Here is a 16,462-nt window from a genome sequence, read left to right as displayed (position 1 = left end):
TATCTTACATGAATTAACCATAGATACCAGTGTTGAAATGTGTTACGCTTGGCGCGCGTTTCGTCTACTAAACATGTAAAGACTCATCAGTGCTGTCTGTATAAAAAAAATCATACACTTTTAATCTGTATTTTAAATAAAAGCAAGAGTATACCGCTGTTCAAAGGTCATAAATCGCTTAAGAGAAAACAAATCCGGGTTACAAACTAATACCGAGGGAAACAAATAAACTATAAGGGGAAAACAACGAAAGAACAGTAAAACTGATATGCAACAAAAAAACAAACAACAATTATTAACCAATTGTGTGTCATTTTTTCCAAATTGAACATTTTTACGGAGTGTGAACTCGCATGTTGGGGGATGCATACATAGAAGGAGACACTAACATTGTCGATACACACGGTCTTGGTCCTTATGTGTTCATGTGGTCTCCCTAATTCTTATATTTACGAGATTTGAACACAGTAAATTACTGACGCCTTAATTTACTTATTTTATTGGCATCTTACATATATGAACTACTTAGGTATAGGAAGATGTAGTATAGGTGCCAATGAGACAACTCTCCATCCGATTAAAAATCATAAAAGTAAACCATTATAATTCATGGTACGGCCTTCAACACGGAGCCTTGTCTCATACCGAACAACAAGCTATAAAGGTGCCCACAATTACAAGTGAAAAACCATTCAAACGGGGAAACCAACGGTCTAATCTATATAAAGAAACGAGAAACGACGTACTTTTATAAAATATACATTAAAAATAAAATTATTCGTGCTTCTTATTAAGTAAAAAAACTGAAATCAAACGTTTGGGAAGTTATGTGCTCAGATTAAAGCGTGAATACAACGTGTTATTGGTCATTCGCAATATATTTCTTCCATAACGGTAAAAACAACTGAATATTTCAGTTACAAATTTAGTGATTGTAACCTTAAGTTTATCCATTTGTGAATAAAAATATTCCGTGACAACAGTTGCTCTAACCTGACAAATTTGCTGTTGGTCAACATGAATAATATCGGTCGTTAGGATAAACAGAAACTAACATTTGATGACGTCGATGTCGTCATCATTGCACCATCAACGTACTTTAACACCAATCAGAAGTGTTAAATGTTTTGCAAGTAAGTTTATCGAAGCATTAATTATAACATGAAAGTAAAAATACAAGACTGGAATAATAATATTTGTTAAAAGGTTATGGCGACTGTTTAGACATTGATTACATAATTACTTCTCGGTGTAGTCATAATTTTACAACTCATTATATTGTGGCATTATAACTTGTGATTGTAATTGAAATGTATTTATCAGTACAATGCATTAAGTTAATTATCGTCTCTGGTTATTGAGAGTTGGAATTCAAAGTGTAATAAAAAAGAAATAAAATTACGTGTTTTTTTAAATTAGCACTTACATTGTATTCCATATAGAAGACGAGTATTTGCTGAAGTCGTTATCATTACTGTTATACCATAACAATTGTACCATAATTACTGTTTTAAAACTAACTGAATTTATTGTCTTTTTTTCAAGTAGTTTCCTTATCATGAGCAAATAAAAAAATGGTCGGTTGTTGTTAACGATGAGTCTGATTTATACGAAACTAATTTTATTCAATTGTTTAGGTATGTGGAAATGGAAAAAGAGGTTCTGCATAAAACAGACTATGGCTTGCACTTCCCGATGAAGACCATAAAGGACCTGGCAACTATTTTAGTATAGCTAAACAAGATAGTTCATGATGCGCGTTATAAAACTATGAAGAATCCTAAGCAATTTAAGAACCGATTTATTTCGAATTAATCGAAACAAGAATCTTCGATACACTTTTGATGATATTTACTTAGTTTGACCCGTTTAGCTATTTGTAGAAATTACTTAATGTTCAATGCATAGCTGTAGTGTTGTCGATATCATCCTTCGGCTTTTTGTGAGGTTTGTGTGGGTCAGTATTTAGTTTTCTATGTTGTGGTGAATAATATTTTGTTGACCTTTGTTTGTTTTTGTTTGTTTTTCGTTTATTGTCATTACATATTCAGTTCGTTCTCGACTTAATAGTTTGGAGTCTTTTTTTATTTTAATAGAAATAAAAAAGTTATTTTAGAAAACAATCCCAATTTTTCTCGAAATGCATCTATCTAAGTGGTACCTGCAAAGTATGATAAATTTAGATATTTTCAACCTTATTAAAAACCGATCTCTCTTCGATTCCTTTTTCTGATATGTTGCATCATATCAGTAAACGGGAATGGTGAGATATCGGTTTTTAATTGCACTGGGATATTTAATGTTGAGAATAATACGCCAACGTGTTTAAAAGATATGACCAACTCTAAATAAAAAAGCTGATGCTATAAAAATTTTGTCCAAACATCGTTTTGCAAATTACAATATAATGATAACCGATTTCAGTGCGAACAACACGTGGTGTTTTTGGTAAAGCTTACATCGGATACGTATGAAAACCAAATTTTAATAGGCTCAAAACAAAGATTTAAGAATATCAAAACTTTAACGACATAAACGATCGCAAATCATATAAGGTCCGTTCTGCCTGCAAAACTCTTTTTCTTTCAGAGCCTCCTCATGGCTTTTTTATTAAGTGATTACTTGACCGTTTTTTTAGTGATTATTTAATTACCAGACCAAATATTTCATGAGTATTTGATTATTTTGTATAAAAAAATTAGTAACAATCATGGGAGTATATTGGCAATAGGTTTATGATTATGTGATCTCTTGGACATCCCATTGAGGTGCCTCATTATAACGTACATCGATATATTCATTGCCTGCCTGCTCAGATCGCGTATTTGATGAATTTATCTTATCATTAGCAAAAATAAAGTGAAGGCTTTTATAGCATTAGATGGAATTATTTTCATTGCATTTTGACGTATAAAGTGTCTTAACTTAAGCTTAAGGCTTAAATTTTTTCAGGGATTACAAACTTTGATTACTTGAAAAAATGCAAAAAGATCGAAAAGAAAAGCCAAAATGAAAATGAAATATGGTATGATTGCCAAAAATATAACTCTCCACAAGAGACACAATGACACAGAAATTAGCAACTATAAGTTACCGCACGGCCTTCAATAATAAACAAAGCTCATATCGCATAGTATACTATAAAAGGTTCCGACATGATCACATGAACAGACCCCACATTGTAATATTAATTGAGTTGTTGGGTTTTTTTTTTTCATTCCTAATAACGTTATTTTTACACATTTTTCTCGGACATTATCCCGTGGCGATCTGTCAAGAAATTTAAGACGAGAAATTCAACAACACAAGTAAATAATATAAACAAAACAGGACTTACATAAAACAAAATACCACAGTAACTACAGTAAGTGAATATACACTTCTTGTCCTGTTTGTCATAACAAGAAGGCCAGCACATTGTTAATTTTAAGTGCGATCATACTTGTATTTAAACGGTAAGCAATTTTCTGATACAATGAACTGGTTTGATTTAACGAAATACATTGAACAATTATGATAATGTAAGCAAAATGCCAACACATGGTATCATTTTTAGTTGAACTACAATCATAATGCACGTAACAATTAAATTACAGTTTCTACGTATAAACAGAACCTTATCTGTAAAGGCGATCTAAAACCATAAAAAAACTGCTAGATAAAAAATCAATACACAAAGTATAAGAAGATACTGATAAGCCATGTTTTATTACAATTTGTAAAATTATGCACGCATGATGTCATGTATTACAACTCTACACAAGAAAATATCGATATTTGAATAGAATTTTCAAATGTTATCACAAATGACAAAATAAAGAATCTTTAAATTATTTGATATCAGGAATCCATTACTTGTTATTTACAAATCAATATGATTAACAATATGTCACTTACCAAGTCCATCTTGTCACATCGAGGTTTCATCTGTTAATTTCCCGCCATTATTCCTCAAACCTGCAGACAAAAACAAGATGTCGTCGTTAACACATGTTGAAATCATCACAAAGTTTAAGATTCATTTGTCCAGTTTAAGTCTTGATATTCATTAACAATAATTAAATGGATTTAAACGTTTGAAAGAGCTTCATTTCTCCGCGACATTGTAGTTATTCTCAGCTTCTACAAAAATCGATTGGCAGAGCACCTGCAGCGTAGTAAGAGAACTACTGTCGGTTAGATAGCACTGTACACACAAGACAATCTTTCCTTATCATGTTATAAAATGATTTTACATTTTTTTTAATATCTGAAAAAAACAAGGAGATTTTCTCCAGACATTTTCTCGGAACCAATTTTCTTTAAATTTATGCATTTTTTGTCGACTGCATGATGATCATGAATTGTAATCACTGCAGTCACTATCATCAAAAGTCACTTAAAATATTTCAACTTTACGTTTTTTCATTAAAATAATTAGCATATGATGTAGCTATTCTCTAGCATATCGTCTCCTTCGTTCTTTATCCCATTATATGTAAATCAACGAGAAAACTGCAGTTCTACTCGAGTGTTTTGAAACCTAAGCAAAAAGTTCAAACGTATCAATTTTCAATAATGGCCAAAAAAATATATCGATGAACTGTGTAATAGAATAAATATTTATGGCGGTTATATGAAACGCCGTGTTCTGACAAAAATAAATAGTAATACTTGTCTGATCTGCCCGGAGGTCTTATTTAAGCAACTACTCTGTTAATTAATAATGTATAGCATATTTCACAGAGGATATTAAGTGCAGAATTTGTTTGTTGCGTCGAGATTCAATAATTAAGCAACTTATTATCAGAATCGTTGCCGTGTGTTAATACTACTGGGAATTTACAATTTATCGTTTTTATCTTAAATATTTTATTACTTTTTTGCAATATTGTGCACTATAACTTTATTTTGGTTGATGTTTTGCAGATTTGATTTATCCTTATCATGAATATTTGAATTACAATTGCCGTTTTTTTTCTTCTAAATTCACTGTAGTTTTAACCAAAAAGTACCCCTGGACTATATAAGTATTAAATTGATTCCTCAAACCTATAGAAAATATGTGCAAATAATACATCTTTACTAAATGAATCAAAACTTTTAAAGAAAACCATGATGATATATTGCAACATTATTTCAATGAATCGTTTTGCATTTTGCTTTTTTTTTGTCTTCACATCTTACAATATAGATCTACTTGACGTTGAATGTACAATGCATGCATAGTTGAAATACAACCATAACGTTGAACTTTCTATATAAACGGAGAGAGATTTGCATTTGTAGTTTTAATTAAAAACAAAATTGTTAAGTGCATGTTGACCAAAACAACTTTGTATGTCAAAAGGTGGCGTTATTTTGATTGTTAAAGTTGAATAAAGAAATTAAACGTATACTGTATGTTTAATGTTTTTAGTATTTCAGATTCGTAATTTTTTTTATTTCGATTTTTTTTAAGCATTATCATTGGATTATAATTGAAATAACATTGAAAGTTTTGTCAGCATATCTGACAGAAATTTTAAAATTACATTATTGTACATAATTATACATAAATTTCGCCTATCAAAGTAGTGTATATGCCCATACACTTTATAACTATATTCACCTACCCATAAATAGGACAATATTAATCAAACATTTTTTCTGAGTACAACAACTAGATACAAGCCATGCATCATCAGTCTGATAGAGCTGCTAGAAAATTAAGATACTTAATCCGCCTTTAAATATACTATTTATGTTTGCCTGTGTTTTCTGTACGGTCGGGAGCATGTAGTTGTATCTTAAAACGTGTTGTTTTTTTTTATAGTAAAGTTAAGGCATTGTTTACAATATGAATACCACATACATATGAGTTATCATATTGAAAGACATTTCATTAACAATATTTCTTGGTTGGTTTGTCTAGAAGCAAAGCGAATTTTGATTCAGTAGACACAAAACTGGTCAAACGTAAAATAAAACTTTCTCTTGATAAATCTTGCAAATGAAGAGTGGAATGACCATACTTTCATTTTATCTGAAAAATATAGAATAGCCATTTCTCCAGTGACAGTGAATGTCATGTTTAGATTCACTGTTTTCTATCATTTTGATGTCCAGTTCTCGTGCTTGAAATATCATATCTAACCATTAAGGAATAACAATTAACAAATCAATAAAAACAACTATGACTAAAGTATTTGTAGAAATGTATCTGGTAAAATATTTGCCCTTTATAAATCAAATTCGAAGCAAGGTTTTGTTATAAGTCGGAAATTGACGCACAATTCCTGGAAGCTTCGGAAGTTGTTTATAGATAACAGTTATGATTTAACAAAGCAACTGCACCAAAGTTGAAATCACACCAAATAAAAACACCAATTAACAAGACAAATGAAAATCAATAAACAGGTTCGATTAAAGTCCTTGATTTTTCCATGTTGCTGTATATCTTAATGATATTGAACTTGAATTGTAAGGAAAATGGAATTCTGAAAAGTCATCTGTATAATATGAAGCATAATACGCTCAAAAAGCCTATAATTTTTTTCGTAGAATTTTTAACGGTCGTATCTTTGAAAGACTGAAAACTATGTTCGGTATATGTGGTTTGTATTTCTATAGATTTTAAAAATTGAAGAACCTTTTATAATTTCTTTATTTCTATGAGTTCTGACTTAAGTGCTTGAAACATCAACAGTTGTACGTAGAAGTGAGATGGAACAATTACAAAAATACCAGAATGAAGAAATTGATAGAATCCATTTTCTGAAATCAGTGGGCTTCAAATATTCAGCACGTCCCGAGAGGTAAATTCGGTTCTTTTACTCTTCAGATCGGCTGTGTGTTATATACTTATCTGTATAAAATGAATAGTTTTGTAAAGTCCTTTTATTGTTTGATGAAATTTTACTCTTTGTCTCTCATAACTTTTTTAAGAATGGCATTGATATATATTTATGTTTTATGATATATGTAAATATTGTATTGTGTATATTAATGGTGAGACGTTAATGAACTATCTATCTACATGGCTTAAAATGAAAAAGACAAACAGACAAACAATAGTAGAAATGACACAACACAGAAAACTGATGAATAAACAACACGAACCCCACCAAAAACTAAGGGTGATCTCAGGTGCTCCGGAAGGGTAAGCAGATCCTGCTCCACATGTGGCACCCGTCGTGTTGCTTATGTGATAACAAATCCGTAAATAGTCTAATTCGGTAGGTCTCATTCATGCAAGGAAAGGGGATTGTAGTTACGACGTAAGGAACATATCCGATATCATTTGCGAAACGGTTATTTCATAACGGTCAACCAACTCGTGATGGCGTCCGTAAAATTTACGAATGGATGATTTCAACTTCACCATTTGGAACTCTTGGTTTAATAGCTTCCTTGTGAGCAGCAACCCTCTTTCAAGAATATCATGATAAGAAATGCAAGCACGGGAATATCGCATCAATTGGGAGATATATACCCCGTATGCAGGTGCTGCTGGAATGTTGCTACTTAGAAATGGAAAGTTCACAATTGGAAAGCTGAAATCATCTCTTTTGTCGTAAAGTTTTGTTTTCAACCGACCCTCATTGTCAATTTCTAGATGTAAGTCCAGATATGAGGCCGACTTAACTGTATCTGTAGTATCCTTTATTTCTAGTTCGATGGGAAGATATCTTTAGTGTATGAGAATTCTTAGGAAAGTTGTAAATATCTTAATTGTATTTTTGTATTCAGTAAATATTTACGATTAAACATCCGAATTCTTGTACAAAGATTCTTTGTTCAAAAACAAAAAACGAATTCCCTCTACATTTCAAAATTGTCTCAGTTTGGCTTTTCTAGCCTTTAATCGTTCGTGAGAAAATAAAAATCAAACACTACTTTAATGGATGATATATTTTACATGAAACAAAATCTCTGTTCACACTGTTTAGTTTCCCATAATTGCCTGGTCGATATCATGCTTAACTGAAAAAATATTCTACAAAGTAAATAGGCTTAGATTTGACAGGGTTAGGTTTTCATATTCATCATATAATCAGTTATCAATGCTTTATCAAGTCAATTATTCATATTACATGAGAAATTACAAAGGTTGGAATTTTGTTTGTTGGTTATAGGTTACAATAGATCTTAGGAAGACAAAATCTATCCTCAATTAATTTTCTTTATCACCAGGCATAAATGAATTGCAATGATTGCAATTGATGCTTGTTTTTCCTTTTTTTTTTCTTTTTTTTCTTCTTTTTTCTCTTTTTTTTAATGTTTAATGTACATGTTTCATAATAGAAACAAAATTGATATTTAACGAGATAAAAATGTAAATTTGAATTCACTGCCACGTGGAAAATAAAGTTATGATCATGAAAGATTTTCTTTTTGGAAATGGATTCATGTGTAATTATTAAAATTATCATAATAAGTTCAGAAATAAAAGTAATTGTATATCAAAACCACAACGCTTTTGCTGTTTTTCCCTTTTCTTTTGAGAAAGCGTTATACTTTTAAGTTGTAAAATTTATGTTTGATCCGTCCTGTTTTATTCAAACTTTATTTTGCTTTAATGCTGTTTTTTATGATAAAGTTGGAGAAAGATCTTTAATGTTGAGTCAAATAACTCCGAGTTACAACAAGACTGACGCTTCAGGTATGAAAATTAAAGTGCGACTACCGTAGTCAGACTCAGAAATCAACCAATCAAAATACTGGAATTGGTATTTCAAGGGCAAATTTGTATTCCGAGCCTCGCGGTCATTAAAATTTGAAGAATGATTATGGTACTCCGGCTCAGTACGCTATATATAAGAAATTTCGGATTTTGAATTTCGAGCACACAGTAGGTACAACGAGTACAGAAAAAAAAATTATATGACCTAAAGACCAGGAGGACTTCTAATGTAAACATTCAAAGCTACTCTTACATTCATCGATGTCAGTAAAAATAATCAGTTTTGAAAGTTACGATGTGTTGGAGTATTCGATTAATTACAATTTTTAATTAAATAACTGTTAAGATTTTCCTCTTATTTGAATATTGTCATTAATTGCATAGCAACATATTAGTATTATAACAATAACAAACGTTCAGACTACATCAATCATCAGGAGATTTTGTAATTAAAATTAAGTCTCAAATGGGTAATCAAAACAGATGACATGAAAGCACAAGCTCGGGCAAAAATGAATAGTTTGAAGCAGTGATATTTGGGTAAATTCAGTAAATAAATATAAGTCATCAAGGACTTTCCTATGGAAGAATATCTTTTTGGATAATGCTGATAATAATGATTGTAATAAATATTTTTAATAAGATGAATTAAAGTAAAATATTGATAAAAATAAAAATATGAATGCACGTCTTTTTTAGTACTAGGGGACAAAAATAGGGGTAAATATAGGGAATAATTGTGAGAGAGTTTGTAAGCAAGGCTATGTCATTACAAATACAACTATGTTTTCATTTCTTCAAATGATGGGGCTTTATTATTTACAATTATAGCTAGTACTACTAGTCAGTGTGTCATTATCAAATCATCATTTGTTTTGTATTGAATACAGTTGTAGAAAAACTTCTGCAGGTCTATGCATGATGCAAAATATTTTAGAAAAATAGCTCAACTGAATCAGTTGTGCACTTATTAAGTCAAAAATTTAAAAAGAAAACGTTATATCTAGTTTCATCCACCAGAAGCGTTTTTCTCGATTTACCTTCATCAGGAAATTCAAAAACCGAATATTTCAAAGCCAAGAAAGTATAAGAAACGAACAAAAAAGACTTGAAGTTGAAAGTTGGAACACTCAAAGTTAGACTCAAAATACAATACTTTATTAGAGTCTCACCATTTGAAATACATAAACACATACTACATTCAAAGATAAACATAGTTTAACAAACATGAAATACAAGTGCCGCTCTTTTAAAAGTACGAGATACCGTAAAATATATTTCCTCAAGTACAATACTTATGTTACATAACATTGTAAAACAAAGCTTTAATCGTTTACTTCTAATATTGAAGCATGTCTTGGCAACCATGTAGTAACACTCGTTATTTTGAAATAAATAAAATTCACTCATTCAATAAACCAAAACATGTAGAGATTGTATTATTTTTTTGTATATTGCTTCATACTGTGTAAATGTTTTTCTTTTTAATATTTACATGTACCATTCTTAAACGTAAAACTTTGTTTTAATATATAACTCATTTTCGCGTTAGGGAGCAGGATCCAATGATATCTATACCCTTATATAAATCTGCTAACTAAGGATGCATAAATTATCTCAAAATTGTACTCCTTTTATCCAGCTTATTATTTTTTTTTAAATAATATCGACTTGTAAACTGGAAATTATGTTTTCATAAAAATCAAACCAAGGGACATGCCCACTTTATCAAGCAAACGAAAGTGATTTTCTTCGCCAAACTTCATCTGCAGAACGTTCAATACACCATCGATTTGACATTTCATGTATAAGATCTTGTAAATGACAATAACGTTAATGTATTTTTTAAGATGCTTGATGAATGGGATATTACTAAATGATGTCTATAGTATATTGGAAAAAATCATATTTATTGTTATTTTTCCTAGGATATTCAAAATCCATAACATGATTTTATTGTAAAGATCATTGTCATTAAAATGTCAGCAAGGGCATTTAATAGAAAGTTCTTAGACAGTATCTTTCATCTCTGATCCTGATATTGAACGCTCTAGGGGTTTACTGTTTTATACCATTTAAATTATTACTTATAATAAGTATTTTTTTATCTGTAACCTAGTAACCAGACAATAGCAAATATATCACTTTCTGTTGTCCTTGATGATTTTCCCAACCTTTAACAACGCGAAAAAATTTCCCGATTGATGGATTCTACAGCGGATTATCTTTTTAATGTGACAATTAGATTTTTGAGCTTCTTTGTTCGTGTTGATGTAATGTATGACAATAGTTTTTTGGATCAACATAAATTGAAAAATAAAATAGGTTTAGGGAGTTGATAAATAATATTCTAACGTTTGATATCATTTTTAAATCCATTAAATTGTTAGAACAAACAGCAAGAAGTAATAAAAATAAAAGAGGATTGAAAAGTTTTAGAAGCTAGGTAGATGAAATAGAAATTCGATTTGAAGACTTTGAATCTTTTTTTTTTCACGCAATAAATGTGCTGCGCATTTTATTCATTAGACAGACTTGCATTTGTATGATTATAATTGGTTAATACGTTTCATCTTTCGTTTGTTCCATCCACAAATAAAATCTTTCGTCAAATTTTACTTAATTGTTAGAATGAATTATTATTAAAAACATGAAAATGACAAGTTTCATATTTTTTAATACTTTTTTCAGTTTCCATATTCCAATGACTATATTCAGACAAATTGATGTTAATCAGATCAGAGTTCAATATCAAACAGCATAAATTAAAGTCAGCATTGGCGATTACGACGAAGAGTCCAAACAACTGTTGTATATAGGACGGGTGGGCGGACAGAGTAAGATAAATGAGTTCAACGGATATAACGATTCGAAACAGAAACAAGGATTAGTTAGCAGACATTCATTGGAGGATTTCGTGTTAAATTTGCATTGACTTGTAGCTCCAGAATTATGATTGTAGCTTGACCACGCGGTTTATAATTTGGTAAACCACCAGGAATATAATTAAGCTAATCACCTGATCGCCGCTGGACAAATACGGTGAAGAAAATGTCAAGACTAGTTCCCAGTGGAAATCACTGGAAATAAATCATAAATGTTCATGAAGGGACGTTTTTAAACCAGAATTGACATTTTTGAATAATTTTCAAGTATTTTATTGATTTATCTATGACGTCTTCTCATGGGTATTCATTAAGCCAACGTAAAGCTTCAGTTTATTTCAATTTTGAGAACAAAGAATCTTCTAATTCTTCAGCTTGTCACTCTAAATTTCTATAGAATCCAGTCAAATAGACTGTTAATCGGCAACTTTGACAAACCGCCCAGGTCTACCGTGCAACATGAAACTAATTTACATTTCATTATTTGTAAGTTGTTAAGACGATAGGTTTAGCTGAAGGAGATGTATTTTTGCAGATTCGCAATTAATTTCTAATAGCCTTCTTAGACGATATAAGTATGGCGGTTACATCTAGTTTTCCCTTTTTTGGTTTAACTATTCAAATATCTGATTAACGATCTCCAGACTTCAGCTCAGACTTTTCCCTCAATCATTGCAGCAAGATAAGATATTGGCTTTCATCTAAACATTAAATACCAAACCTAGATTCTATTCTTGGCAGTCAAACATAGCACATATCTACGTGTGTCACAGGGTTCATTTCTTATTAATGGCAATGGCAATCGATTAAATGGTCGTAGTCATCGGTCAAATCAACGATCATCGTAGCTTATTAAAACATTTGGACGCGTTACACAAAAAAAAATCGTTTAGATGATAACTATCCTTTAAAATTGTTGCCTCGGGTTGCTGTTTTATTGACGAATTCCCATACCTGATTATATTAATAATATCGAAAAGTCAGCTCTTTGTTATTTGTAAGCATTTTTTTTCTTATCTAAAAAGTAAAATCACGACGAAAATTCAAACGGAAAGTCCCTAAACAAATGTCAAAAACAAATGATAAAACACATGAAATGAATGCGTACAGGCATTATCAATTTTTTTAACTTTTTTCTCTTCTGAATTTTTGTCTCGATTCTCTCGAACCTATAAAACTGATTATGATTATCCCAGAAAAATGTTAACATTACAAAGAAATTCATATTCTGAAATCACGAAAGTATAAAGAATGCAATAAAGTCATTTGCTTTTAAATGGGTTAACACTACAACTTGGTTTAAGAGACCCGTTCTAAGCAATAAAAAACTTTGCAGCGAATTAGATATGGTTCGCTTTTTAAGTTATTCGAAAGCTATATATAAACACTTTTAAAAAATTTGAAATATGTAAAATTCAAATTTTATTTGGCACTTTATTGTATAACTCGGGCACATAAAACAGACTTACGTCACAGAAATGACCTAAGCGAGACAATTTTATTCTACGATAAAAGATATACAAAAGCAGTACTCTTGTATCTTAAACTTTAGAATTCAACACAGTATAATCCATTGACAGAAATCTGTCGACTTAATTAAGATGCAACTGTTGTGTTCAATTTATTGCATATTATTAGACGGAATATTTTATTGCTTTTATGTATTTATGTTTTACTTCTCTGATCCAGACATTGAATGGACTAGATATAGAGACATTGTTCTCAAATGTCCTTCAATTTTTTAGTGCCAAAATATAACCATTAGATTAAATGATCAGAGTTTCACTTCGTGAATATATTTACGTTTTTTGGAACAAATGAAATGAGGAATTCTTGTACAAATGGACAACATCACTAACTTGGACATTATAACAAATAAGATTAAAACACAGATACCACTACAGAAGACCCAAATGGACATTCACACAGAAAGTACTGAAGGAAACTAATGTTCTGTGGAGTGATTAGTTACACAATTATTCCAGAGACCTAACAATAAATAACTGATATCTTCAAACCACGCAATATCGATACTGCTAAATGGAAATATAATTTAACGAAAAGGAAGTATTCTTTCGATCGCAGACCGTGATTAGTATCATAACAAGATCCTACAGACAGCTATAATGTTGCATGACATTCATTAAACGTATTGACCTTCATCCGAGTGTCCATCTTCAAACTATACAATACACGACTCTATCATATATACTTTTGACATTTCCTTTTTATACTATGTTATCCCATAAGACATCACGAAATGTCATAACTTTCACTTAAATATTACAAATAAAGAGACGTATCTAGAAAATACCACATCTCTAATATGAATGTTAAAACATTGTCTTTGTAATTGTCTGAATTAAACAATTTACAGCGTTAAAAGGTATACTAGGTAATTTTGAATGGTGAATACATCTGCTTCCCTATTCAATCAATTAATTTTCATTTTATTACGTTTATTTTAACATTCTTTAATACCTTTCAATTTTGTCTACAGAAAACAATAACTGTTCCAAGTCAGGAATATGACAGTAGTTATCCATTTGTTTGATGTGTTCGAGCTTTTGATTTTGCCATTTGGTAAGGGACTTTCTTTTTTTAGTTTTTTTCTGAGTTCAGTATTTTTGTGATTTAATTTTTGCAATAAGGTACAAATACAAATATTCTGCTAGTCACCATGTTTTGGTTTAAATATCATGACGTTGTAATTGACAGTATTCCGATATCAACAGGATAGATATTATGCATGCAATCGACATATGATTGAAACTATTTACTTAATCATAACACTGAACATAAGCTTGATTGGTTGTTTGTGTTTAACAGAAAACTGTGTTGTACCATGGCGACCAGTTTTTGTAAGTGGATGGAGTTGGTGAATACGGAGTGAACCACCATCAGGAGTATACCCCAAACAGCAAGACAAAAGTAAAATCACAAAAATTCGACATCTAGAAAATTCAAAATGGAAAGTCCCCAAAAATATGGCAAAATCAAAAGCTTAAACACACTAAACGAACAGATACCTGATTATATTAAATATCTTTTTAATTGACATCTTAAAATGTAAGTTTTACAAGTTAAAAAGAAACGAATATATATTCAAATAAAAACAGTTCAATATAACAGTGCAAATGCAATGTTAAGGTTGGCGATGCACCTATATGAAAAGAACCTAAGCGAAATGAAGACAGTGTTGCTGAGAACAGGTTGTTTTTTTCATGAAAAATGTAGAAAATTATATTGTCAAAGATGAAAAATATGTATAATATAACTAATTGTCAAGTATATGCCGATTTGCCTGCTAAATTATGTAACCAGGCTAGATCGTTTGGTTTTAATTTTTTTTAAATCGTCCAATGATGATAAGTTCAGGTTTCAATTCACAGAGGACCATTTGTGTTATTCTATAGACCAGATCTGCTATGATGTCTTATTTGAGAGACAAAAGGTATTGTATATAGCATAGTTAGTTTCAAAGTTTATTATGGCTCTTTTTAAAATTTAAAATAACAAAAACACCTTACTCTGAGTTATCATGGCTCTTTTTAAAATTTCAAATAACAGAAACACATTTACTCTAAGTTATCATGGCTCTTTTTAAAATTTCAAATAACAGAAACACATTACTCTAAGTTATCATGGCTCTTTTTAAAATTTAAAATAACAAAAACACCTTACTCTAAGTTATCATGGCTCTTTTTTAAAATTTAAAATAACAAAAACACCTTACTCTAAGTTATCATGGCTCTTTTTAAAATTTCAAATAACAGAAACACATTACTCTAAGGAATATTTAAAACGGAGAGTCTAATAATAATTTGCATAATACAAAGCTCAATCACATTAACAAATGAAAAACAACTGTCAACAATAATCCTTAATTAGTACAGGTACTTCCTTATGTAGAAAATGATGTATAAAACCTGTTTTTATAGTTTGCGAAACCTTTTAAAGTATATAAGAGTCGCATATCGTTCCATTATATTGACAACAATGTGTGAGCAATCAAACAGACATAATAGGAAGAAAATGACAAAAATTAGAGTACAGCAGTCAACATTGTATTATAATGTCGATCGCTATAAAAGTGACTGCTATTGTTTTAAATTATTACTGCGACTTTATTAATTCATGTATTAATATATGTAATAGATAGGGGGAACGGTTTGTCTTTGTCTTGTATCGCAGATAAAACCTTCCAATGCTCTTTTTAAGTTTTATTCCTTTCTTTGGAACATTGTCATGTTTAACTGATAATAGAAGTACTACGAATATTTATCAAATATACCAGGATTATAAAACATACATCAGAAATATCAGCTTCGAAAAAACAATCCATCAATTTTCTTCATTACAACAGTAGTTAACAACATGCTGAGAAAGAATTGTAAAACATAAAATGAATAATATGCTCGACGGTAATACAATAAGCGAATTGTTCAGAATCTCTCCTTATATATTGTAAACGGAAGTAGAACGCTAACGAAATATGTTGGTACGTATAGATATCAGGAAAGTCTTTCAGAGATTTACGTATAATTGATTTTAATAGGATATGATTCAACCCAATAGCTCCATATATCATTTTCTATTGACATGTTGGAAGGGGAGTCTGAAAGGGATTTCCAAATGGCAAGTTAGATAAAAATACAATTATTTTTGTGCTTGAAAAAAGTTATAAAATTATAACCTTGCATTAAGCAGGCATGTTTTTGGTTGTACTTTACAAATTATGAATTCGATACCTTCTCCTTTTTTTTACCGTGTCACTTTTCATTTATAATTCAATAGGAATCTCTCAAGATCCAATTTCTGTAAAGCACTATAACATGTAAAACTGAGACAAGTGGAACACATTTCAACGGTTTTTCTCATCAAATTGAAATACTCGATACAATTAAACAATTATGCCATATCCTCAATGGAT

General features: G+C 30.4%; 1 protein-coding gene across 2 annotated transcripts in view; it reads right to left on the bottom strand.

The window, feature by feature from the left end:
• LOC139520278 (neuropeptide Y receptor type 2-like) overlaps positions 1-16,462 on the bottom strand; it is a 66,616-nt gene that overhangs the window by 26,522 nt on the left and 23,632 nt on the right. The window contains exon 2 of one of the 2 annotated variants that reach the window (XM_071312786.1): positions 3,898-3,957. The gene's annotated coding sequence lies outside the window, so the exon portion shown is untranslated. Of the gene's footprint in view, positions 1-3,897; positions 4,601-16,462 lie in introns of those variants that run through there. The other variant, XM_071312787.1, reaches the window with a different exon arrangement.

Source organism: Mytilus edulis, chromosome 4, assembly GCF_963676685.1.
Source record: "Mytilus edulis chromosome 4, xbMytEdul2.2, whole genome shotgun sequence".
Classification (NCBI taxonomy): domain Eukaryota; kingdom Metazoa; phylum Mollusca; class Bivalvia; order Mytilida; family Mytilidae; genus Mytilus; species Mytilus edulis.
Note: the sequence above shows the minus strand (reverse complement) of the source record. Positions and strands in the feature narration are given on the sequence as shown.